This window comes from Marmota flaviventris, chromosome Y (assembly GCF_047511675.1).
Source record: "Marmota flaviventris isolate mMarFla1 chromosome Y, mMarFla1.hap1, whole genome shotgun sequence".
Classification (NCBI taxonomy): domain Eukaryota; kingdom Metazoa; phylum Chordata; class Mammalia; order Rodentia; family Sciuridae; genus Marmota; species Marmota flaviventris.
Window position 1 is genome coordinate 14,048,681 of NC_092519.1, and position 25,331 is coordinate 14,074,011.

The 25,331-nt window shown below is 49.2% G+C and overlaps 1 protein-coding gene across 3 annotated transcripts in view; it reads right to left on the bottom strand.

The window, feature by feature from the left end:
* LOC114106844 (F-box-like/WD repeat-containing protein TBL1X) overlaps positions 1 to 25,331 on the bottom strand; it is a 178,242-nt gene that overhangs the window by 84,207 nt on the left and 68,704 nt on the right. For all 3 annotated transcript variants that reach the window (XM_027954010.2, XM_027954009.2, XM_071607016.1), the window contains exon 2: positions 23,416 to 23,489. The gene's annotated coding sequence lies outside the window, so the exon portion shown is untranslated. The remainder of the gene's footprint in view (positions 1 to 23,415; positions 23,490 to 25,331) is intronic.

Below are 25,331 nucleotides of genomic sequence, written 5' to 3' on the forward strand. Positions count from 1 at the left end.
GCAAATAGCTGGCATTTTAACAATAAACAGATGGACAGACGTAAGGAAACCGAAACAGCTCCAGCCTACAGTCGCTGATCCCAAAGCACAGGCAAATAAACTTCCCCTGAACCTCAGCTGCGCAGCACAGACAGCCTCTCTGGATTCCAACAGAGGCAGATGGGGTTCATTCCCCATCTCGGCGCTCACAAGCTCCCGGACCCCGAGCAACCCGCACCCCCGGGGATGGATTATAGCACTTCTCAGAGAACAGCAACCATCTGCGCAATTAAACAACCCCGCTGCAGCAGAGATATTTCTGGACACCCATAAGTTATTGACTAATGATACAGCTGGCTCAGGACCCTAAGATCACGGCTCCCATACTGGGTGGCACTGTGATCCCCAGAAACCCATGTTCGACTCTTAACCCCTGGTACCTACGAATGCGACCACGTTTGGCAACAGGGCCTTTGTAGATGTAACGAAGCCAGACTCTAGTAGGGTGGACCCTAGATCCAATGATGGCTTCGTTATTGGAAGAGATTCACAGACAAACAAAGTAGGAGGCCACATGAGGACACGGGCAGAGGCTAGAGGGATGTGGCCACAAGCTAAGGGACACCCAGAGCCACTGGGAGCTGGAAGAGGTGGAAGGGGTCTCCGGTGGAGCCTTCTCAAGCAGCCAATGTTGACCACACCTTAACTCTGGGCTCCAGAACTGTAAGAGAATACCTTTCTGGTGCTCTAAGGCACCTGACTGGTGGGAATCTGTTATAGCACTTCTGGGAAAAGCACGCTACAAAGTCTGGTCCCAGCACTGACGACAGGCACAGATGCAGTCGTGTGAGTGTGCAGGCCTGCTCATCCAGACGTCCACGTTCAAATTTCACACATGCCAATGTCACTCACCTTGGGGGCAAAACCCACAGGATGCCCACAATCTCAGCCATCAAATGCAACAACGCCATCAGGTAACACTTGAAAACGTCAAAAGGGATGCAAAAGGCCCCCAGTGAGCAAGGGATGGATGGGACAACACGGGATCCCGAGGCAAAAGGACGGCTCAGAAACACTAGCCCCATGGCACCTGAAACTGATACTCTGTGGCTCATGGAACTTACTACAAGCATTTTCACTGCCTTAACATGACACTAAAATATTGTTTAGCCAAAAATATAGATGGCAACCACCTGAATGACCTTCTGGATGGACGAAGAATAGACAAGATACAGTCTACACCTACGGTGGAATCCTACGTAGCAATCAAAAGGGGTGTGGTCTGACACATGGTAGGACAGGAAGGAACCCCAACAGCAGGCCCAGTGACATGGCAGCCACAGAGGCAGAGCCTGTATGACGCTGGCCTCTGAGCACACTCACCACCACCAGGGAGTGCGCTTTGATGGACGGTGTGGAATGTGAATTGGGTCTTAATCCAGCGGCTGAAACACACACAGGTGATTTCCCTTGGTGTCTGAGGTTTATCACACCCTTCAACTCTGCTCACGAGGCAAGACCTCACTCCTTTCACCGTGGGCTGTCCATACTCTAGGATGTCACACAGTGTCACACAGTCATCACTGGGCTGGCAACTCCCTCGGTGCTCCCAACCAAAGCTGAGCCTTGAGAATGGGCACCTGGCTCCCCTAAGCTGCCCTGCTCTTTCCAAGGACAGAAAGTGCCCAGCCAGGCCCCTGGCATCCTGCCCTCCAAAACTGCCTGCAGTGATCACGCCGCAGGGCAAATCCACTTTTAACCACTCAGCGTTCTGCGGGCAGCCCTGTGCTTCCAGAGCCAAGAGCACACTCTTCCATGTCTGCCAGACTTCCCGCCGGGTAACGCCTGTGGGTCAGGACGCAGGACCAACCGACTCCACAGCAGAAGTACCCGGTTCGCAGCAGAGATGGCCAAAGTAAGGGAACACCTACAGGCAGCCATTGTGAAGCTGAGCTTATAATTCACAAGACACCTGCCCCCACTTAAAACCAATGAAGACCAATGCTGTCTCTTCATGATAGTCACACAGTCACATTTAACCAAGAGCCCCCTAATGACAGTGCTCACCCCATTCCCTTTTCACGGATCCCTGGAGGACTGGAAGGGAAGGGAACATCTCCAAATCCCAGTGCCCAGCTGCCAGGCAGCTTCTCAAGCAGGTGGTCAACCCTGCCTGCTTCCCCCCTTCGGCACCCAGGCCAAACCTGCCAGCCCCCGCCACCTGGTTCTCTCTCTCGCTGTTTAACTTCCTCTGTTTAAGAACACTCAACTGCATTGTAATTGCAAAGGCAGTCACGTGGGAAGAGATATTTTCAAAATGATAGTCCACAGAGCCAGGCACAATGGTGCACCCCTGTAATCCCAGTGCCATGGGAAGCCGAGGCAGGAGGATTGCCAAATTCAAGGCCAGCAGGGCAACTTGGTGAGACCGGCTCAAAAAATAAAAGGGGCTGGGAATGTAGCTCAGTGGGAAAGCACCCCTGGGTTTCATCCTCATTACAGAGACAGACGCACGCAGCCACCTAAAGGGGCCAGAACAGAAGCATTAGATACTGTCTGGTTGGCTGGGAGCCCAACTACCACACCCTACACCCTGGCCCTAATTGTACCAGATAACCCTGTTAATGGTGTCTCTAAAATTAAGAAGAAAATATTGAGTCTGATTGGGCAGATGGGGCTAATTAGGTGTCCTCTCTCTCGAGGATAAATTTTAAGCTAAGGATTTGAAGAAAGAAAAAGACGTACAGGGAAGAACTTAAGAGGCAAATGGTAGTAGTTGCAGTGGTGCAATCAGGAGAGAATCACAAGGACAGGGAAAAGGCCACTGTGCAATACAAAGAGCAACGGACAGTGTACACTTTCCTTTAGAGTTCAGACACAACACTAATCAGATCCATTAGACCAGGGTGAGCAAATTATGCCCGGGAGGCAGAATCTGCCCAGACTGGTTGCCTGCACACATCAAGCTGGAAAGAACAAAGCCCTGCCATTCTTTTATCTAGTGTTTATGGCTGCCCTCCCCCTAAAACCACAGAGCTCAGCTACTGTGACAGAGACCTTAAGGTCTGCAAAGCCAAAGCACTACAGGGACTCTGCTTTCTACAGAGAGAGTCTGCTGCCTTCTGTGCCAGACATCTTCATCACATGATTTAGAGGAAAACAAGAAAGCTTAGAGATTTCTCTAATTACACACATACACAGAAGAGGGAGAGTGGGAGAGGAGGAGATAGTAAGGGAAGGGAGAAGGAGAACGAATTAGCTAATACAGTCAGAGGGAAAATGCAAACATACACTGAAAAGTGTCTCCCCTATACTACCAACCTCCTCCTAAAAGGACTAGGAGGTCCAAATCTTAGGATTTCCTTCCAGTCATGCTCTACCAACATCAATCTGTACCATATGTCTCCTCCTGGTTTATATGCAACTTGTGATCACGTATCCTCCTATGGGAGCACATGATGAGACTTGAATTGGAAGCAAGAAACCCCAGAGTACCGAGCTCTATGCTTAGTATGTTTTTTCCTATACATATTTAATAAAGTTTCACGCTTTTACTTCGAAGACGCACACACCACTTCTCTTTGGCATTTTCAATTTGTCAGCATCACTACTCTTAGATCTGGGGCCATTACAAATTACAAGAGGGGTCACCTGACACAAGCATTTTGATACCATATAATTGACATGATAAATAACAGGAGGGTACCACATACAGTGTGGACACGTTAAGAAATGGATAACATCTCTCAGAAAAGAGATGGTGACAGATTTCATCAAAATATTCAGAACATGCATTTTAATTCTTATGGATTGTTCAATTTTGTCTTTTCAGACTGTGGTTGACCATGTATGACACTGCAGAAACAAAACCATGGATAATGGTGAACTACTGTATGAGGCATCTTGTTTTTATCCATTGCGCATGTCATGTGGTGCTTCTTCCATATATAGAATCATTCATTTTTTTCTTATCGAGGACTTCTTTGCACACATTTAAAATATCTCCACAAACAATTCTAGGTTAAAGGGTACAAATGTCTCATATTGGAGAGCAGGCTGGCCAAGCATCTCATGAAGAAGTTGTATTCAGTCTATCCTGCAGTGTCTTTGCACCAACACAACACAGGGACAGACAAGCTTTCTGACTTCTATTTAATGGTTTGAGGTGAAGTGATTATCCGGTTTTTCATCTGCATCTCCAACCTAACAAGTGGGATCCTTCCACCTATTTTAGAGCTATTTGCTCCTTTCCCCAAAACTATTCACATATTTAGCCCACTTTCAGTCTGTTATGGTTTGAATGTGTGCTGTCCCCACCCCAAACTCCTGGTAACGTAGGAATATTTGGAGGAGAGATAATCAGATAACGAGTGCCTAGCACACATGAGGCCTCGAGTTCAATCCTCAGCAGCCCCAAAGGTGGAGGGAGCGCGAGATCTGTAACCCAATCATCCCATCCCGATTTGAATGAATCAACTGGGTGGTCACTGCAGGCAGGTGGGGCCTAGCTGAAGGAGGTGGGTTACTTGGGCGGGGGCGGGCCTTCCAAGGATGCATCTTCCCTGGGACCCCTTCCCCTCCTATTTCTCTGCTTCTTGGCTGTCAGGAGTCAAAAACCTTTCTTCCGCTGAGCCCTCTGCCAAGATGTGCTGCCCCATCTTAGGCTGAGAGCAATGGGGTTGGCCATCTATGGACCGAAATCATGAGTTCCAGATAAACTTTCCTGCTCCAAGTTGTTCTTGTGGGGAGTTTTAGTCACAGCAACGAAAAAGCCAAGTAAGACAGAAACTGGTACCGAGAAGTGGGGCTGTTGATCTGACTAACATGAGCATGTGGTTGGTTGGCAGGAGAAATTTTGAAACGTGTAGAGATGCAAACAGGAAGAGTCTTAGAATGCTGTAGGCGGAGATTAAGGAGGGAATGTGGTGGGACCTCAGAAGACCAGAATGTCCACAGGAAAGCAGACTGTGCTCAAAAGGTCCAAGGAAGACGAGGACTCCATCGTGAACTGGACTAGAGGCCACTGTGTTATATTCTGGCAGAGAACTTGGCTACATTTTGCCCATGTCCTGAGACACTGAGGCTGAATTTAAAGGTGATAGAGTAATTATCTGGCAGAGGACATTTCAAGGCAGCTCTGCATTTCGTCAGTAGCAGGGATATTACTGGAAGCTATTAGCCAGGTTTACTGTGGTGAGAAAGCAGAGTTAAGATTTTTTTAAAAACTTGCATTCTAACTCTAAAAAAGTCCGTGTAAACCAGGGGACGAGGAAGTTGTACTTGAAGGGATTATGTCTCCTAAAGAGATGCTAAGTACTGTGCACATAGAAAATAGGAAGGATGGTTGAGAATATCACAATAACTTGCAAGATCATACCCACTACAGGTTCGAGGATGTAGCAGGGGGAATCCCTTTGACATTTTGGGAGCACCCGGCTTGCACAGGTGGGCCCAGGAAGTTGTTTCATCATGCCGAAACAACTTAGCGCTGACCATGTGAGCACGAAGAGGCCGCTGCACACGACTCCAGGGGGCCAGCTAGCAGATGACCTTGGTAGCATCCGTGTCTGGTTCTGAAAAAACGCAGAATGGTCAAGTGAAGGGTCATGGAGGTTTCCACCAAGATTTTAAAGGAAGGCCTGGGGGGCCAGCCTAAGTATAGCAGGGCCACGGCCCCTGGGAGCTGTCCCTGAGAGAGTGGTGTGTGAAGGGGAAGCAAAAGTCAGAATGAAGAGCTCAGGAACCAAGCGATGCCAGTAACATGGACAGTCTGCCCAGAGCAGCTGCTGGCTGCAGAGAAAGCCAGGCTCCAGGAGAGCCCGCGGGCACTGCAGCCGGCAAGGCCAAGCGGGCAGGGCCGCCCAAGCCCTCTGGAGAACACATCTCAGGGCCGCGGGTCCGAGATGCTGCACGTCGAGTTACAGAAGGAGTCGGGATCCGTCTGCTCCTCTGGCTTTCAGTCCTGCTCTGTCCCTTCTCTCTCCATGCCCCTGATCCTCCTGTTTGGGATGGAAATGTTTAGTCTTTGTCATGGTACGTAGGATGTATGTCACTTGCTTTTGACTTTTACAAGAGCTCACAGGCAAGAGTTTGCCTCGAGTCTCAGAAGACTTTGGGACAATTGAACTCTTAAGACTATGAGACTCTCGGAGATGGACTAACTGCATTTTGCCCTGTGAGATCAACATGAGGTTTTGGCAGCGGGGGGGCGGGAAGTTATGGTTTGGATATGGGGTGTCCCCCCGTAGCCCCCGTCAATTCAGGAATATTAATACAGAGGGAAAGTGATTAGATTAAAAGAGCTATAACCTAAGTTGTCCATTCGGGCTTGAATAGACACGCTGGGTGGTGACTGCAGACAGGTGGGCATGGCTGGAGAAGGTCACTAGGGGCATGCCCAGGAAGGGTGCATGTGCCCTGCAGCCCCTTCTCTGCTTCCCGAAGACGTCTACGGACTGAGACCTCCAGAACTGTGAGCCCCCAATGAACTTCCTCCTCTACGTTGTTCCTGTCCAGTGTTTTGGTCACAGTGACCGAAACAGCTAACTAAAACAGGAGCACATACATTACAGGAATCAGGCCGCGGCAGTATGTGCCTTGCTGGTGTTGGTTTGATATTTATGACCACCTCTGAACCTCCAGATACACAAAATGCAGCACATGCCAAATGTTTAGCACTTATACACTGGTTAACACTGTGTTCTCTTTAATCCTTACCAGTTCCATGAGGCACTTCATTGAGAGCCCCCAAGAAGAGATGTGAGGTTCCTGCATCATTTTAATCAGAGTTTCCACAAGCATTGCTATTCCCAATAGACCTGCATTCTTTTTCATATTTATCATAACACTTTTCTTTATATGCCACAAACTGTCTTTCTCAATAAATCATTAGCATCTTAAGAGAACCCCATGACCAAAAGACAACAATCTGTTTTCCCTTCCCTCACACACTCCCACAGCCCGAGAGAAACAAACAGGATGAGATTCACAGTCATTGATCGCCGGAAGCAGCGACTAGGCCTCTTGTGGTAACAGACAGAATGGGACCTCCTGGGGGAAGAGAGACATGACAATGAGACTGTTCTACATTATTGATTCAGTGGGTCCTTAACACAATGGCAGGGTCTTCCTGACACAGGTGGGAGAGCTGGCAGGGGTGGAGGGGGGGGGAATGTGAAGATAGAGGCGGAAGATGGAGGGATTCAGCCCCAAGCCAAGGGATGCCCGAGTGCCCACAGATAGACATGGAAGAGACTGGCCCTCCTGAGCCTCCAGGACCCAGGCCTGCTGACCCCCTCGAATTGAGAGCATCAGTGTCTGCTGTTATAAGCCACCCTGTTTGTGGCTATTTGTCATGATCATAGAAAACAGGATAATAGAATCACTAGATTTTTTTTTTTAAAAAATCCTTCTACATGATGCAAGCCTGTAGTTCCAGTGGCTGGGGAGCCTGAGGCAGAAGGATCACAAGTTCAAAGCCAGCCTCAGCAACTTTGTGAGGCACTAAGCAACTCAGTGAGACCCTGTCTCTAAATACAAAAAAAAAAAGGGGGGGGGCTGGGGATGTGGCTCAAGTGGGTAAATGCCCTGGGTTAATCACCAGTAGGCCCCCCACCAAATCCTTCTGTATTAGAGATACTACCTAAAATGTTTGTGAAATGTAGTGCTATTTGAGATTGTTTTTTCCTCAAACAGAATAAAGTCTCTCTCTCACACACACACACACACACACACACGAGGACAGCAATTAATAGAAGATTTTGATACATTTTATAGTGGCTGAAGGATCCGGGTGAAGAGTATGTGGGAATATACAGAAGTATTCTATATACTTTTGAATTTTTTGACTATTTCCATATTAACCCAAGGGGAGTATGTCAGAAACCAGAAAATATCCCCCCTTGAAGCAATGCAATTAACTTTGATCGTGGGAAACCTGCAACACCGAGACTAGTCAAGGACGGTGATCGGGTGCCCTCCCCTGCCCCTGCTCTGCAAAACAGTCTCCTTCTTGCAAAGACTGATGTCTCTGGGTTCCATTTCTTTAGCAAAAGTCTGGGCCCGATTTTCACAATTCCTTCTCGGGGACCATGCTGCTCCAGTGTCACCTAGATAGCACCAGAAAGAAGGGGGGCATCCTGGAGTCAGCATCCTTCCGCTTGGCGGGGCCGAGCTGGGCAGGTCTCTCAGGAACCCATCATTCATCCCACATGCAAGAGGCTTCCTCTGACCTGACCCTCACTTTTCCAGTGTGATTTCAGAACGTGAGTGGCTGCACATCAGGCCAGGGCAGGATCCTGGCAAGCCAGAGGCTGACCTGTGTAGGCACTTGTGACCTGTGGAGTCCCTCACCATGTGGTGAGGCCTTGTCCTGTAGCATCCCAGAGACTCCCCTCAGAAACGGTCCCCGGGGGTGACCATCAAAATGCACCTCTAGACATTGCCTCGTTCCCCCTGGGGAGCATAATCCCCAATTTGCAAGAATCAGAGTCCTGGGAATTCCTTCTGGGTGAGCCCAGACATTGCTATGTTCTTATCCATCTGGGATGAAGTGTGAATTTGGCTCTACTTTTACTCAACAACTGTAAATCTTATAATCCACAGAGCCCCCCCCGGGGGGGGGGGGAGTATAGATAGGCAGCATGCAAGTTTAATCGTGCTCACTCAGAAGGCCTTTGGGGAAGGTAAAATAAATGAATAATTATGGCATCGGGCCACCTGTGAAAGGGGTCTTCAAAGTCTTAGTTCAGTTGTGTGCAATTTCTAGAACCAGCAACAGAAGTTGCCATTGCTTTTTCATAGTCTTTGATTTTTCAACAGCAACGACGACCAACACTAATAGTAACAGAGGCTTACGGACAGATAGGATGGTTAGCACACATCAAAGCCTGCCACAGCACAGCTCACAAACCATTTAAAGCACCCCTGAGTTAACTGTGTACAGCTGCATTCCCAGACTGTCGCGAAGGCTGGAGATTATTCCAGATCTGCTTGCTGCGTGTCGAAGTGCATGCAGAGTCGTAAATCAGCATGAACCCCCCCCAAAAAAAAAAAAAAAAAAAACATTTGACCCATCTCTTTCCCTTCAACACTTGAGTGCTGCCACCCGCCACCTTGAACAAAGAATTTCCCCTCAGTAGGTAGCTGGGGCTCCCGGGAGAACGTGCAGAACCAGGAATCCCCCAGTGCAGAGGGTTATCCTGGGCTCTGCAAAGAGAACTAAATCTGAGGAATTCCCTTCCTGGTCATTTCTCCCATCAGATTTTGGAAGAGGAAAAAAGCCAGGCTTTTGGATCCCTCCCCACCTCACAGAAGGGATCCGGACACAAAGGATCTCACCGTGGTTCCAAATTCCAACTCCATCAGCAAGACATCAACACAAGAAATGGAAATCCCAGAAACCTCGTCTCTGCTCTGCTAGTCGGTGGCTTGAAGCCCCCCCATCCTACCAAATTTAAAATTGGGGCTTGAAATGATGCCTCTGAGGCGGCTCCAGCAGGGGCCATGGGGACACGTGTCACAGGTTTCAGGTCATTGCACCTCCCTAAGGAAGCTGCTGGAGCTAGGCTCTGTTACAAGCTATTTCAGTTCTCTTCTGGAAAGGGATCCGCCCAACCCCTCCCCTCTCCCAGAGGGCACCCCATGATCCTCACAGTTGCAAACACAAGGGGGCAAAAAAAATTCCCTGCCACCCCAAGCAACATACTAATGCCCACGGGGTTTGTGCTTCAAGGAATTTCACATTCTACAAGATCCAAGTCCCCTGGGGGCTGCAGGTTTGCCAAAGAGCTTATTTTTGCACATTATTTCAGTTTAACTCTTGAATAACTGTCTTGTTTGTTCCCTTGCTGACACATTGATCCTCCTTCAATTCATGTTACGTGCAAAACTGGGTAACACTGACAGCCACGGATGAGAAGCGCCGTGGGTTTCTTTGATGGCCATCATCAGTATCACCCGTTTGGCCAGCCGCCCCAGCTTCTTTAAGATCATCGATGCGACGATGACATGCAGCATCTCAGAAAGGAGGAACGTTCAATGCCATCCTGCCAGGCATGGAGTTCTCCCTGCCAGAGGCGTCTGCGTGTCCTGACACGGGCAACCCATCTGAGCTCAGGCACAGGGAGACGCTCCTTTGGTCGTGCCATTGGCTCTGCCTCTCCCTGTGGCCCTCTCTGCCTGCTCAGAGGCGTGTTGGGCTTCCAGAGACCACGCTGTGCACCTTGAGGGCAGCACTTTGGCAGTGGGGGTGTGGGGCAGGGGGAGAGGGGTCACTGGTTAGCATTCTGAAGAACTCCATTATCCCACTGTTTCCGTCTTGCCAGACCTGGAGGAGACGCCCAACTTCCAGAGGTTTTTCCAAATAGCATGGAGTGTTGCATAAACACACTGGAAGGTGAGAAGGACACAGCCATGCTCAGCCTCCCCTGTACCCAGCTGAGCTTTGTTAGCTGGGCACACAGCCGTGTTGGTGAAAGAAGCCTCTGCAGGCAAGAGTCAGGGCACAGTGCTCTGCTGCTCGCGTTAGCAATCGATCCATCAAACAGAAACAAGAGGGACGGGTGCTGGGTCACCGACCAAACACCAACATCTTATTCTTACACTTAATACAAGTGAACAGCGAGGACGATGACACAGCCGAGAAGCCACATGGTGGGAGGGGCCTGGCTTCCTGCCCACCCTTGGTACTACCAGGCCCAGTGCCCGTTTGGAGTGTAGACCCCATGGACAGGTCCCCGCTCCTGACAGAACTGGGTCTGCAGCGTGTCACAGGATACCTTAGGACCTGGCCAGTCCTATCAACAGAAACCAGAGTTCCTTAACCACAGGACATTGGGGGTTTGCACTGGAGGATACTGAGGAGCATCCCCAGCCCCACCCACCAGAGGCCAAGATCACCGTGCTACCTAGTTTGGATCTGGACCATGTGCTAAAGGCTTGGGCCCGAGGGTGGCAATAGTGGGAGATGGAAGAAGTGGGGCCTGAAGAGGAAGTTAGATCACAGGGGGCATGTGATTAAAGCAGAATTGGGGTCCTGGCCCCTCCTAATCATGCAGCTTCCCAGTCACCATGAGATGGGCAGCTGGTTCCGATACAGGCTCCCTGTCATAAGGTGCTGCCTATGGGATTGGACCAAGTGGCCATGGAATGAAAACATGAGCCAAAGTCAACCTCTTAGTAAATTCATTACCTCAGGTATTATGTCACAGTCAAGGAAGCCTGACTAATACACACTTCACCCATCATTCCATCCCAAACATCTCCAGACACCGTCTCAAGTTTCCCTGGCGCGTGAAAGGGATTCAAGATGTACCCCTTCTGAGAACCACTCTCCTAAAGGGATTGGATACCACCCCCAACACCCACAAAAATAAGGCCCCAGGTAAACACAGCTCTTGTACTTGCTTGCTCAGTGTGGAGCTCTCCCCCACGAGGACAGCCATGGGCCACATGGTAAGCTAACTAAAATTTGAAATTCATCTCAGTCATACTAGCCACATTTCAAAGGCTCCCGAGTCCCCTGCAGCTGCTATAATGGATGGCATGGATACACAGCAGTTCGGGGCTCACAGGGAGCTCTTGGAGGTGTGGCACTGTGACACCAGGAAGCTTCTCTGTCTTCCACCATGGCTGCAAACTTCTCTAGGACCTCAGGAAAAGACTGTTGGGGACAAATCTAAGTCAACACCATGATCACTTAGGGAAAAGGAGCAGGGTTTTTGTTTGCACGTGTGTTTTCCAAAGAACTATTTTCTTCAAATTGACTTCAGTTGTGGACAAGTGTATAAAGAGCCATAATTCAAAAAGAAAAAGGGATTGGCCCCCAATTTATATGTAGTTAATGAAAAAGTATGAGCCTGGGAAATACGGAGATCTGTCTAAAATAACCACCCAAGCAGAGCAGCGGGACCTATGTAAACAATCTGCTTGATCTCGTCATGTGACTCCAACTCTCGGGGTGGATGACATTCTGGCTGCTCTCCTGGAGTCCCCAGGTCCACCCGGAAGCCTGTCCCCAGGTGGGCTGCACTCGCAAAGCGCCAAACCAAAATATGGAGACATGAGCCACGGCCCGATTCCTCCACAACACAGGCCATGATCACATGCAGTTCCTCATTCCCACCCACCTAATGACCTTCCAAAAGCAAAGAGTCTTCTGAACCAACTCAGGACCTGCTAAACACTGAGCAGCTCCAATATGTCATGTTGACAGGTAGACAAGGTGGAAGGGGAAAAGACCGGATCGTTGAAAAGTGTCATTATCTCAAGACCCTTGTCTTTTAAAAAAAAAAAAAAGTATGCTTTCATCTCTATTTTTTATAGCGCTTATTTTTATAGCCTGCCGTTTCAGTCAGGTCCTTTGGTGGCAGCAGGGGAAAAGCTGACAAGAACAATTAGAGGAGGCAATGTTTCTTTGGGGCTCATGGTATCCGAGGTTCAGTCCATGGTGGGCCGACTCCCTGGCTCTGGCCCGAGGTGAGGTAGAACATCATGGCGGCAGGGCCTGGAGGAGGAGAGCAGCTTAGGACAGGGCACCAGGGAGCAGAGAGAGCACTGCTCACCAGGGACAGGATAGAAACCCCAAAGGCACAGCCCAGGGACCCCCTCCTTCAGCCACACCCCACCTGCCTACAGTCAGCACCCAGTTAGTGCATTAATCCCCTGATGTGGACTAACTAGGTTACAACTCTCATAACCTAACCATTTCACCTCTGAAATTTTCTTGCAATGCCTTGCACATGAGCTTTTGAGGGACCCCTCATATCTCAACCATAATACCAGCACTTCATTGGGTCTGACTTGAATCTAGACTTCACCTTGCTGTGCCCAACTACAACAGTGCACAGGTAACCTGTTCTGAACAACCAGTATCTCTGTGATGGAAGTTGGTCAAGAGTATGTTACTAGTTATGAAAGACTAATGTTCAGCTGGTCATGGTGGCATCGGGGTGGAGTCCAGCCCAAGCAACAGGGTGCCATCGACGGCCTCACACAAACAAACCCAACCTGGGACTTGAATGTTCACAGCGGCATTATTCACAACAGCCACAAGATAGAAACAACCCCGAACATCCATCAATGGATGAAGGTCTCTCCATCAGATAAAACGTGGTCTCTTCACACAACGGGACAGTATTTACCTGGGAATAGGAACCAAGTACTGACACGTGCTACCACCATTATCCTGAAAATGGTCCGGCACAGATAACACGAAGTGTGTGGTTTTATCAATATGACAGGAAGTGTCCAGAGTAAGCAAACTGATTAGCAGTAGAAAAGAGATTGGTGGTTGTGTGGGGATGGGACACAGAGGCAGTCCCTGGGGAGTGACTGCCCATCAGTATGGCGTCTCCTGGGGTATTGAAGATGTTCTGAAATTAGATGGTGGGGACGGCTGCACTCCTCTGTGAACATACCAAAACCCTGAATGGCACCTGAGTGAGCTTTTGGGGGAAAACAAGGCTCAGTGGGTGCACCTGGGGAAGGTGAATTTCATCCAATAAAGCCATTTTTAAACAATGCTCTGACTATAATGGCTACCCCACATGGCCCTGGGGACCAAGGGCAAATGCTCCTAGCTGCTCTGTGGCACACAGTTCAACGAGATCGCCCTGGTGAGGAGAAGTGGGTGGTGGGGGACAGTGCCAGGTGCCCTCCAGGCTCCCAGGAAGCTCAGAAGGCCACATCTGCATGGCTTCCTTCCTGCCGGCAAACTCCGGGCATGGTGGGTACTGATGGATCACACGCTCACCTGTTTTCTGACACCGAATCTCCCCCAGCCAAGGTCCGAGACATAATCAACCACATGAGCTGGAGACTCTGTGGTCCCCTGGGGCATCCAGGACAGACGACGGGGCAGAAAATCCAGACCGGTTCTCTTTAGGGGCTTCAAGTGCATCCGTTTACCGCCATCTCCCAAATCCCCCCATGGCCCACCACACCCCCCCACCTTCTGCATGCAACCTGTTCCTTCCCCGGGAACCCACGGTGTCCATGTGGTCAGCTGCAGGCCGAGTTTACCAAGATGCCCGCCACGGTGGATGCCCCTCTTTCCTGGGCCTCCCCGGCCCTGGCTGCCACCAGATTGGGAGACTGGAGGAAAACGAGGCCCAGCCTGCAGAGACCAAACAGAACCGCGAACTCGCTCCCGTCACCGGGCTTTGAAGGCCAGCATCGGAGACACGGACGACCCCGCGCCGATCCCACAGGTTCCTTCCTCAGATGCTCACGTGGGAGGAGGGCTCCCCCTTTCCTCCAAGGGAGGCTGGGTGGATTCTGCAGAACCAAACCAGGGCAAGCGCAGGGCGAGAAATCCACCCTCGACACGCTGACGGATCGTGTGGCCAATTAGGTCACGGCAGTCCTCGCCAGCCGGGGCCCAGAATCCCGTTATTCACAGTGCCACAGCCCACCGCAGCTGCAGGCCTGAGAGGTTTCCAGAGCTATAAATCCATCTGTGCCCTGCTCAGCTGAACTGCATGCAAGATTAATATTCCGCCTCCATTCACGGACAAAGACAGATAGCCGCTCCGTGTAAACAGACACCCAGCACAGGAGCCGGGCCCGGTGACCTGCAGCTCAAATTGGGTGCTTGGAAGAAATAAGTATTTTTACAAACCAAACCCTATGTGGTCCCATCAAAGGGAAAGAGAAGGAAAACACACACACACACACACACACACACACACACACACACACCCCTTAAAATGGATGTAAAAATTCTGAAAGGTTAGTAAACACCTGGCCCTTCAACCCTGTCAGATGCAGAGCCTCTAAGGGGGAAGTCTTTAAGGGGGAAAACTCAAACAAAGCAGCCCATAATGCTATTAATTTTAAAAGAAACTATACATTCAAATGGGAATCCTACTTAAGGCTAGTCAGCGATGCGAAATGAATGCCTCACAGACGAAGATTTCCTCTCCGGGCTCACCCGAGTAACCAGCAGCTATAGACAATACAGCTCCTGCAACTGGCTTTTAATTATCCCAGACAGCTCCATGCTTGGTCCATACACGTTTTCCAACCCCAACCAAGAACCAAATCCAATCTGTGCAGGGTCAGCCCTAGCCTAAGATCCATCCAGTCCCCGCACCCAGAAGGCAGGTATTAGCTGCCAAACAAATGAACAGATGACCCGAGATTAATTCTGCTGTCCTACTTTGCACCAAAATAGCAAAGAAATCCATTTTGATTATCCCTTGTAAATAAAGTTATAAACCAATCTGAGCTGAAAGATCCCCATGGCCCGTAAACAGCAGCTCCTTTGGCACCAAGTGTTGCGAGAACACATTGGGAACCACGTCGGAGCCAAATATAGAGCGGTGATTTCTGCAGACGATGTTTAAGTGACAGACACCACATTTCAGAATCATCAAGAACCCTTTCATAGAAAGATAAAACTTCATCAGGCTGATTGCAGAGTGTCTCCAAAGTTTATACACACAGAGGGAAAGTTTATGCTTTTGCAGGAAAGTAAAGTTACAAGGGATGGAAAAAAGAAAGTCCAGTCCAGAATGGAGGGAGGGCAGGTGGGAGTAGGGACTCTCATGTGTCCTCATTCTAGAGGTCCTGGCTAACAGCTCAGGCAGGGAGAAAGGTGGGACCAGATCCATGGTGGACAGCAGGCTGGCACATATGGTACTTCCACTATAGCTTTTACTTACTTCTTTACTGTTCTTCTCCTTGGAAACTTAGGATCTCTCTCAGGACAGCACTTTCTATGACAGAGAAAGTACATGAAAAAGTGTAAGAGAAAAGCTCTGGAATTTTCCGTGTGGCTGGATGATCCTACTACCCACCGCCCGGAATCACTTTCTACATCTGAAGAGTAAGTCACAGCACGGATCGACTTTGAAATAACCCGACTAAACAAAATGGGCAGTCAATCTAAACAGACTTTCTCCAAAGAAGACGTAAAAACAGCCAACAAGCCCGTGAGAAAACGTTCAATATCATCTGCTCATCAGGGGAAATGCACATCAAAACCACAGAGTGATATCACCTCACCCGAGTACGTCTGTTATCAGAAAGATTAAAGGTGACAAGCTTGCAGGGAGTGGAGAACGGGGAACCTCTGCACACCATTGCTGGAAATGTACAGTAGTACAGCCCTCGCAGTAACCAGGATGCAGTTTAAAAAAAAAAAACAACACACACACAATGTAGATATACAGTTGGGGAAGCTGAGGCAGAAGGATTGCGAATTCCAAGACAGCCTCAGCAACAGTGCGGTGCTGAGCAATTCAGTGAGACCCTACAAAACAGGACTGGGATGTGACTCAGTGGTCGAGTGCCCCCGAGTTCAATCCCTATTCCCCCCAAAAAAGTAACACTACACATCTCCAAAATCTGGAAGAAGGATTTAAGTTTTCACCATGAAAAAAATGATGTTTGAGAAAATACATACATCTAAGCCCGATTTAAATATTATTGTATACTTGTAAATATTACATGGCACCCTAAATAGCTTACACAGGAACAACAATTATGTGCACTACCAGTTAAAAATAAATTTTTAAATCCTTGGTAAACAACTTAAGAACCCACTGATGAACAGATGAATAAAATGTACTCAGTATACATAATCAAATACTTTTTAGTCTTAAGATGAAAATCCACGGATACAGTGGTGCCAGCCTGTAACTCCAGCAAATTGGGAGGTTGAGGCAGGAGGCCGGCCTCAGCAACTTAGTGAAACCCCATCTCAAATTAAATAAATGGGGCTAGAGTTGTGGCTCGGTGGTGGAGCACCCCCGAGTTTAATCCCCAAGTACCAAAAAAGAAAATCCTATCAAATGCTACAATACAGACAGACCTTGAAGGCGTTGTGCTGAGCAAAATAGATAACTGGTCAGAGAAGGGCACATGAATGGACTGCATTCTAGGAGCGCCCTAGAGTAGTCAAAGGTACAGAGACAGAAGGTAGGAAGATGGGGGCGGGTTTGGGCAGTGAGGAACAGGCAGTTAATGTTCAGTGCAGACAGTTTCAGGGGGTCGGGGGTGTAGCTCGAAGCAATGAACTGTACACTTAACACTAGGTAAGAAGGTGACTGTTATGCGAGGCGTGTTTCATAAGATAATCTTCCCTTGCATATTGATTCAAATAAAGACTACAATCTTTCAGAGTCTCAGAACTGTGTTCACATTTCCCATTTAAAAAAAAAAAAAAAAAAAATCAATGCTGTATACGGATGTGTTAAGGTGGGAAATCAGGAGGATTCCATAATTATTCAAAGTCATTACATTCAGAATTAATACCCAGTATGAAAAGATCAAATTATGCAGATTATTTCTTTTTAACAGACTATAAACACTGGAGTTAAACTAAGTTGATGTCTTGATATATGATCATATTAACAAAAACATCTCAGGCTCAATGGTGCACACCTGCAATCCCAGCTACTTGGAAGGCCAAGGCAGGAGGATCACGAGTTCAAAGCCAGCCTCGGCAACTTAGCAAGGCCATAAGCAACACAGGGAGACCAGACCCCTCTCTAAATAAAATAGGGCTGGGGATGTGACTAAGTGGTTAAGCGCCCTTGGGTTCAATCGGATGGATAGATCAATGGTATGCAGCGGCCAGTGCCCTCAAAATATCTCCGATTGACCAGAGAAGTGACTAAGGTTAGTACAGAAGGGTATGCAACTTCAAAGACAGGTTTTTTGTTTTTATTATTTTTTCTTTTTTTGGTACCAGGAATTGAACTCAGGCATGCTTCACCACTGAGCCACCATGTTTTTTAATATATATATATAAAAAACCCACAATGTAGATATACAAAAGCCAGGTCTAGTTGGCCTTACACAAAGGGAAAGGTCCAAATAAATCCTCCCCTCACCCCCGCCATCCCACCCCTTCCCACACAGGCACAGAGCCAAGGCCATAGGAGGACACAGCCAGCCAGGAAGAAAGGGCTGACCGAAGATGGAATTTTCTGGAACGGTTAAGTTTCTGTCGTTTAAACTACCCTGCCTGTGGCACTTCGTTACCACAGTCTGAGCAGACTAATACAATATCCTTATTTTCCAAATTTACAGTTTTACTGAACCTAAGAGTCCCTTTAGCAGGGCTGAAATTGTCCGATTTCTTACCATGATGCTTTGCTACACTACCAGGCAAGACGACAGAAGGCAACGTTTGGCCTATGCTACTCGCTCCACCAACCAACTTCAATGCCACTGCGCCCTGGGCAAGTCTGCGGTGGGGACTCTCGGGTGAGTACAGAAAGTTGGAGAGCATCCCTGGTCTCCACCCTCTCCAAGCCAGTGTCAAACACCCCAGTGTCACACCCCAGCTGTGACGTCAAAAATGTCTCCGGACATTCCCTAAGGGAAAGAAATTGCCCACCGTTTAGAGCCACTGTCCTGCACTTAAAGAGAGCTATGCCTGTTATCCCAGCAGCTCAGGAGACGGAGGCAGGAGGATTATAAAGTTCAAGGCCAGCCTCAGCAACTTAGTGAAGCCCTAAGCAACTTCATGAGACCCCGTCTCAAAAAATAAAAATAAATGGGGCTGAGGCACAATGGTAGAGTGCTCGCCTAGCATTTGCGAGGCACTGGGTTCAATCCCCAGCATCACATAAAAAAATAAAACATTAAGAAAAATAACTAAAAAATAAAAATAAAAAATAAATAAATAAGGCTGGGGCTGTAGCTCTGTGGTAAAGTGCCTCTGGGTTCAATTCCCAGTACACCCCCTTACCAAAAAAGGGCTAGTGGGAACTGCTCATGTTTAGAGAGAAAAATGAAAGGAAACACAAAGAAAAACAAGATTCTTAGATTTGGGCTAAGAGCCAGAACTAGTGGAAAAGGTCAGGCACGGAAGAGTCCGTCATTTTCGGGCCCTTCAAGGCCAGTTTACAATCAGAATCTCTTCGAGTCCTTTTCAAGGATTCCATCCTGACTAGATACGATTATTTATGTCCGTTTGATGCAAATTTAAGCACGAAGAAGTTCACTGGGAAGTGGGTACACGTTGCATTCCCAAGTTTGAAAGGGAGGCGGAGGCTTGTGTGGAGAACGAGGGTCTCCAGGTCAGGCAACCCACCTGCAACCCAGGAAGACTAATGTTGTTTGAAGGAAAAGTCAATCTGAACCACAGGTTGGGAGGAGGAAAAAACAAAGGAAGGGTTTTGTCAAACAGCACTTTATCAGCTGGGGAGCACAAAGGGCCAGTCATTGTTCCATTGGCTTATCGTGTAAATTCACACCTCTGAATCAACAAGCTGGGGCCCAGAGGGTGCCTGGGAAACCTTATAGGCTTCCATAAGATGGATCAGCAACAACCCCCATCCACCTACAAGGCACAGAGGCCCTTGCACTTCCTAAGCAACCCCTTCACCAATCTGGTATGCAATCCCCCCCATGCCCAGGGTGGGCGACTACGGGCATGCACAGAGACTGCTGTCCTCTCCACGACTTCCAGTTCATTTTAGAGGGAGCCTCTGGGGCTCCAGGGAAACACTTCTCCACAGTTAAGGCCCCTCGCAAAGACAAGGGGTCATCTGTGCCCTTCTTAGATTTTATGAAAAAGGAACTGGTTTGAGAAGTGCCCACCCATTTCTGTTACTAATCACAGGGTTGCAGTTTGCATGTGGAATGTCCCACAGAGGCTCATGCATGGAAGCCTGGGTCCCCAATTCAGCCACGTTTAGAGCTGGAGCCTTTGGGGAGTGCTTAGATCCTAAGTGGATTAATCCACTGAGGAATTCATAATTGGATGGCGTCACATCACTGGGACATGGTGGAAGTGTAGGAGGTGGGTCCTAGTTAAAAGAAGTGGGTACTGGGGATGTACCCTTGGGGACTCTATCTTGTCCCTCCCTCCTACTCACTGACATGAGCCGAGCAGCCTTCTCTGTCACTTCCTTCCGCCATGATGTTCTGCTCACCTCAGGTCTAAAGCAATGAAGCCAGCTGACCACGGAGTAAACTTTTCAAATGGTGAGCCAAGATAAATCATCTTGCATCTCCACCGGTTATTCTCAAGTATTTATCACAGCCACACAAACACAGCTGCAAAGCAATGCATCTTCGATCTGGGGCTCTTTAGAGACTCCAGTGAGCTCCTCCCATCGCATCCAGGCGGGTCACGGGGAACAGGGAGTGGGAAGAGAGCTGAGGGGGAAACAGAGCACGCACGCACCCACCCCACCCCAACTGGACGCCCACACTTCAGTGGGCTGGACCCACTTGGAAGTGTGGCTCCACCACACCCTTGCACAGAAGGGACTCGGACATTTTGCCAACTTCCCAGAAGTTCCAGAAGGCACAGCTGAACTAAGCATATGTGAAACAACAGCTGTTGGGCTCCAAGTCGCTCTGGTTTCTGAGGGTCCACTCCAAGTCCACCGGCAATCTCCATTTATAGCATTGGTGACGCCGATATATGTGGACCTCAAGTTTCCAGTGCTTCCCAAGGAGCTAAACCCCAAATGGAAACGCTGGGTCCTCTGCTGGCACTTCCTGGACACAGCAGGCATGGACAGCTGGCCCCTGGTGAGGGCAGCCAGCTGGCTGTCACAGCAAAGAAAGTGACAGCTACCCGATAGATCCCTGGGCTTGACTCCTACAGTATGGCATGGACCTCAAGGCTTGCTAGTGTCCCAGGGCGCAGCGTCTCTAAGCTGCCTCCTTAACGTGACTGCTTTCTCTCCATCCAAGGGGAAAGCAGGCCCAAGGGATGACCTGGAACAGCCCGGAGCAGGAAACACCCTTCAGCAAGCCAAGGGATCAGTGGACTGTGGCACATCCACACCCCAGAATCCCACTCTGCGTTAGGGAAGAATGAGCTCTGGAAGGACAGGAAAAGTAGGGATGGATCTCCAGGGCATCAGGCTGCAGTCAGTCAGTCTGCAAAAGCTGCATGCTGCAGGATTCCATTCAGGTAACACATGAAATGAAGAAAGGACGGAGACGGAGAGGCAGAGCCCAAGGTGGACGAATCCTGCCCCTGACCTATGGTAGCAGCAACACTCTGCACGCACCTGGGACCACATTTCACACAACCACACAGGCAGAGCTCCCGTCACCAGACAGGGCATGCATTCACACCAAAAGCACCTTGCCAATGCCCATTTCCTACTTGGGTCAACTCGGCACAGTTCCGTTGAGACGCAGTCACTGCGGGGAGTCAGCAGGACACTGGAACTCTCTGTGCTCTGCAGCTACTTGCGAGTCTGTCATGGTTTCAGAACAGAAGCCTTCAAGCCAGGTGGGTGGCTCACCCCTGCAATCCCAGCTAGTCACCAGGCTGAGGCAAGAGGACCCCAACTTCAAGGCCAGCTTGGGCAACATAGCCAGACCCAGTCTCAAGATGCAATTTAATAAAGGTAAAACGTAAGGGAGACTGAGGTAGGAAGATAGCAAGTTCAAGGCCAGCCACAGCAATTTAGCGAGCCCTAAGCAAGTTAGTAAGGCCCCGTCTCAAAAAATAAAAAGGGCTAGGGATATAGTTCATCGTCACTGGGTTCAATCCCTAGGATCCCCTCATCCCCCCCAAAAAGGTGGAGCTCAGTGGTAGAAGGCTTGCCTAGCACGCACAAGGCCAGGTTCAATCCCCCGCACCACGGAGAGGAGAAATAATAGAAGGCTCTAAAAATAACAGTGTCTGATGGATGAATGAGTAAACAAAATGTGATCTATGCATATCACGGCTCAGCGTTTGGCTGTTCAAAGGGACAAAGTACTGACATACGACACCCACATGCTAAGTGGAAGACAGCAGACACAGAAGGCCACTCGGCACAGGCTTCCATTATTTAAAGTACCCAGGAGAGGCCACCGCACATGGAGAGAAAGCGGATTAGTGGCAGCTACACGGCGGGAATGGGGAGTGACTGCTAATGGCTACGAGGTTCTTCTGGGAATGGTGAAATGCTCCAAAGTTGAGGAAGGTGACAGCTGCAGAACCCAATGTCTAAAAACACTGAACAGGGGCTGGGGATGCAGCTCAGTGGCCAGTCTGTCACAGGACCCTGGGTTCTGGTCCCAGTACTGTATGTAAAAAACCAACAGCACCGAACATTCAAAGGGGTGAATCGTCTGCTGTGTGAATTGCATCTCAATAAAGCTGCTATCAAGACAGAACCATGTCTAGCACAGAGTTCTGCAAGTGCCCCCTGTGCTCATGATGGGTGGCACCTCAATGAACCTCCTGGCACACCGCATACAGCCCTAAGTGGGACACACACCAAGGGCACCTGCTTTATCAGACCCCACAGCTCAGCAGCACAGCTGGCTGCTGGCCCTGGGATGGAGGGCTCTCTGGGGACAGCCCACCGCTCCTGCTGAGGGGTGGGAAAAGTCCTAAGTTCAACATCGGAGGTATGCTCATTCCTGAAGGAGTCCAGCCGTGAAGCCAAAGGTCGTAGGCCTTGCCACCTTCAAGCTGGGGACTGTAGGTATGTGGATTTTGGTCACGATTTTCTCTTCTCTCTTCACCAGAGGAGGCTCTGAGGATCAGCTTTGGTGCTCTTTCAAAGAGACAACCAAGGGCAGTGTGTCCCTTAGGTGTGCCCAGGTAGACCAAACATGGCAGCTCCCACACTAAAAGAATCCAGGAGGTTTTACTGAAAAAACACCAAACACCTCTTACATCCCCATGTTCTCCACAACAGCACAGAAGTAACAGGCTCAGAGGACTGTCATCTGCAACAGAAGGGCTGTCGAAGTGTCTGCAAAAGGTGGTGTCGATGGTTCCCATGATGAACCCACAGCAGGTAAGGACAGCTCAGAAGGCCTCATTCTACAGGAGTCAGGGTCTGTCCACACTGAAAACCAGCACACCCAAGACTGAAGGAACAGGCCTCCTGGGGGTCCACGCCCGGTCCACACCAGCTCAGGACGGGCTGAGCAAGGCTTCCATGGAAAAATTTGGCCTGTCCACACAGTGTCACAGCTGCCTGTCATTTCCAAACACATTGAGAGGGTCACGTAAGACAGAGCAGCTTCCACCACATAAAAGCCAAACACTTTCTCGATTTGTTTATATAAACCAAACTCCAGAGCAAAGATAAATACCTCACACGTAAACGGGGGGGAAAGATCAGAAGCTATGCGTCACTCCAAGGCACACACATTTTGATGACCGTCTCCATTTTTCTTTTCTAAACTTCATGGAAACCTGAATTCCAGAAGCTAAATGTTTTAAATAGAGTTAGTAGGGCTGGGGATGCGTGCAGGCCAGCAGTAAGGCGTGTGCCTGAGTTCCATCCCCAGCACTGCAAGAAGAAAAAAAAAAAAGGAGTTTGAAGTGCTGACAGAGAGCTTCACATTTTTCCCCCAGCAAAATCACCTATTGCAAAGAATCTCAAATTTCCATTTCCAGCACATAAAAGAAAACAAACATGACCGTGTGGCTTTAAGCATAGAAAATACAGAGAGGTTGACAGGTTGTTCATTTCATAATAAAATCTCCTTCACAATTCCACTTACTCAGAAGTAAATGCAGGCCAATCCTTTCTTCTTTCCAGGGCTTATGTCGAGACCTCTCTTCTATCTTGTATTACCTGTTAATGAATAAGACTCCAAGTTAAGTTCAAAACATAAGCAAACACATCCTGAGACAGTTTCACCCGCTCCTTAACCAAGCAGACGTCCGAGTGAGCACGTACAGTGTCCCCCCAGTCAAGGGTAGACCCCACATAAGATGGGGGGGGTCCCGTGAGATTCCATCCCCTGGGATGATGTGATCATCTTAGTTTGTGCAAGTGCATTCTGTGATGCTGCAATAAAACGGCTAGGGACGCGTTCACCCTGACGTAGTTGACCCAACTGCAGTACTCTGGCACTAGGAGGCTGTATTAATAACTGCATTAGGTGGTGGGCCACCCTCACTGGTGGATTTAATGCTGTGAGGCTGTTCACACAAACTGCTCAAAAAGCGTCACGATGCTCAGCACATCGCCAGGGAATTTCAGGACCCCAAACCCCACTCGACTCCGACAACTCAACGTCACCGTCTTCTCTGCGATGCTGAGGCTCGCTAAGTGAACACACAGGTATTTCAGAAGGCAAGTCAAATCTTTCACCGATAGGAACTCCACGTTGAGCCCTGGGGCAGAGGGCAAGGCTGCGGAACTTGGCGAGAAAGGCACAGGGACAATTAGCTATGAACAAACGCACAAGGCAATTTCAGATGAGAAGCAAGGAACACTAATCTGGGACAAGGAACAGACCCTGAGCAGGAACACAGGGACTTTGCCTCTGAGAAGGGAGCCCTTGAACAGGGGGCAAGGTTGCAGGTGCCATGCACAAGTCCTGTGCCAAGAAGGAACTTGGCATGAGGACTGGTGACAAACAGTGGGGAGCCCTTTCCGTAGGACTTTCTCCGGCATCTTCCCAGCTCTGGGCCATCAGGAACCGCGGCACAGGGGCCCCTCATGGAAACACCCGACTGCCCTTCCTGCTCTCCAGGTGTTTGCTCTGAGCGACTCCAGGGATGTGGGCACCCACGATGCTGTGTGCAAATCCCGACAGCCCACTCGCCCGAGCACTTCACTGCCCACGAAACCACCCTTGACCATGCCTCCCTCTGCATTCTGAAAGAAGGAAAAAGGGGAAGAAGGCACTCGCTGCAGACACCCCTCTTCCTTTTGTGGTGCTGGGGAATCCCACCCCCATCTTCCTCATGATTAATGATAAGAAACTCTCCGGACTCGAGTTCCCTCAGCTGTGAAATAAGGGCATTAGAATATTTATGAGGTTTCCAGCACATCAAAAAATCTGCGGGACCATTTTCCTATCGACTTCCTCTGGCAATTCTAGGGGGAAACACTCGCAGAGAACTTATCTAAGGACTCGGGGAAGAACTGCAGAGACGGGGAGGGCGAGCGCCCGTCTCACAGCCGACTGAGCGCTGGAATATACCCCAAGGGCGCAACGTTGTACCAGGCTTGCCACCATGATTAACACTGCAACTCCAGAGAAATCCAAGTTGTACCAACACGAAAACAATGTGAAAAATCTGAAACATGTTTTCAGAAGCCACTAAGCATGAAAGGGAAGCTGCCATTTCCTCCCGATTCCTTTTCTCATTTGGGTGAGCCCTGCACTAACTGGGCCTGAAGCCAGATGCCAAGATGGGCTGGTGTGAGCAGCTGGGGTGCCAGAGGGTTCTTGCTATGGGTTCAAGTTCTGTGTAATGAAGCAGCTGCTTCCTGTATTACCAACAAAAGAGTTTTTTTTAAATGTATCGAGATGGTTTATTCAATAACAGGTTTTTTTTTTTTTTTAATTTATTTATTTCTTTGTCGCGGACACAACATCTTTGTTTGTATGTGGTGCTGAGGATCGAACCCGGGCCCGCATGCATGCCAGGCGAGCGCGCTACCGCTAGAGCCACACCCCCA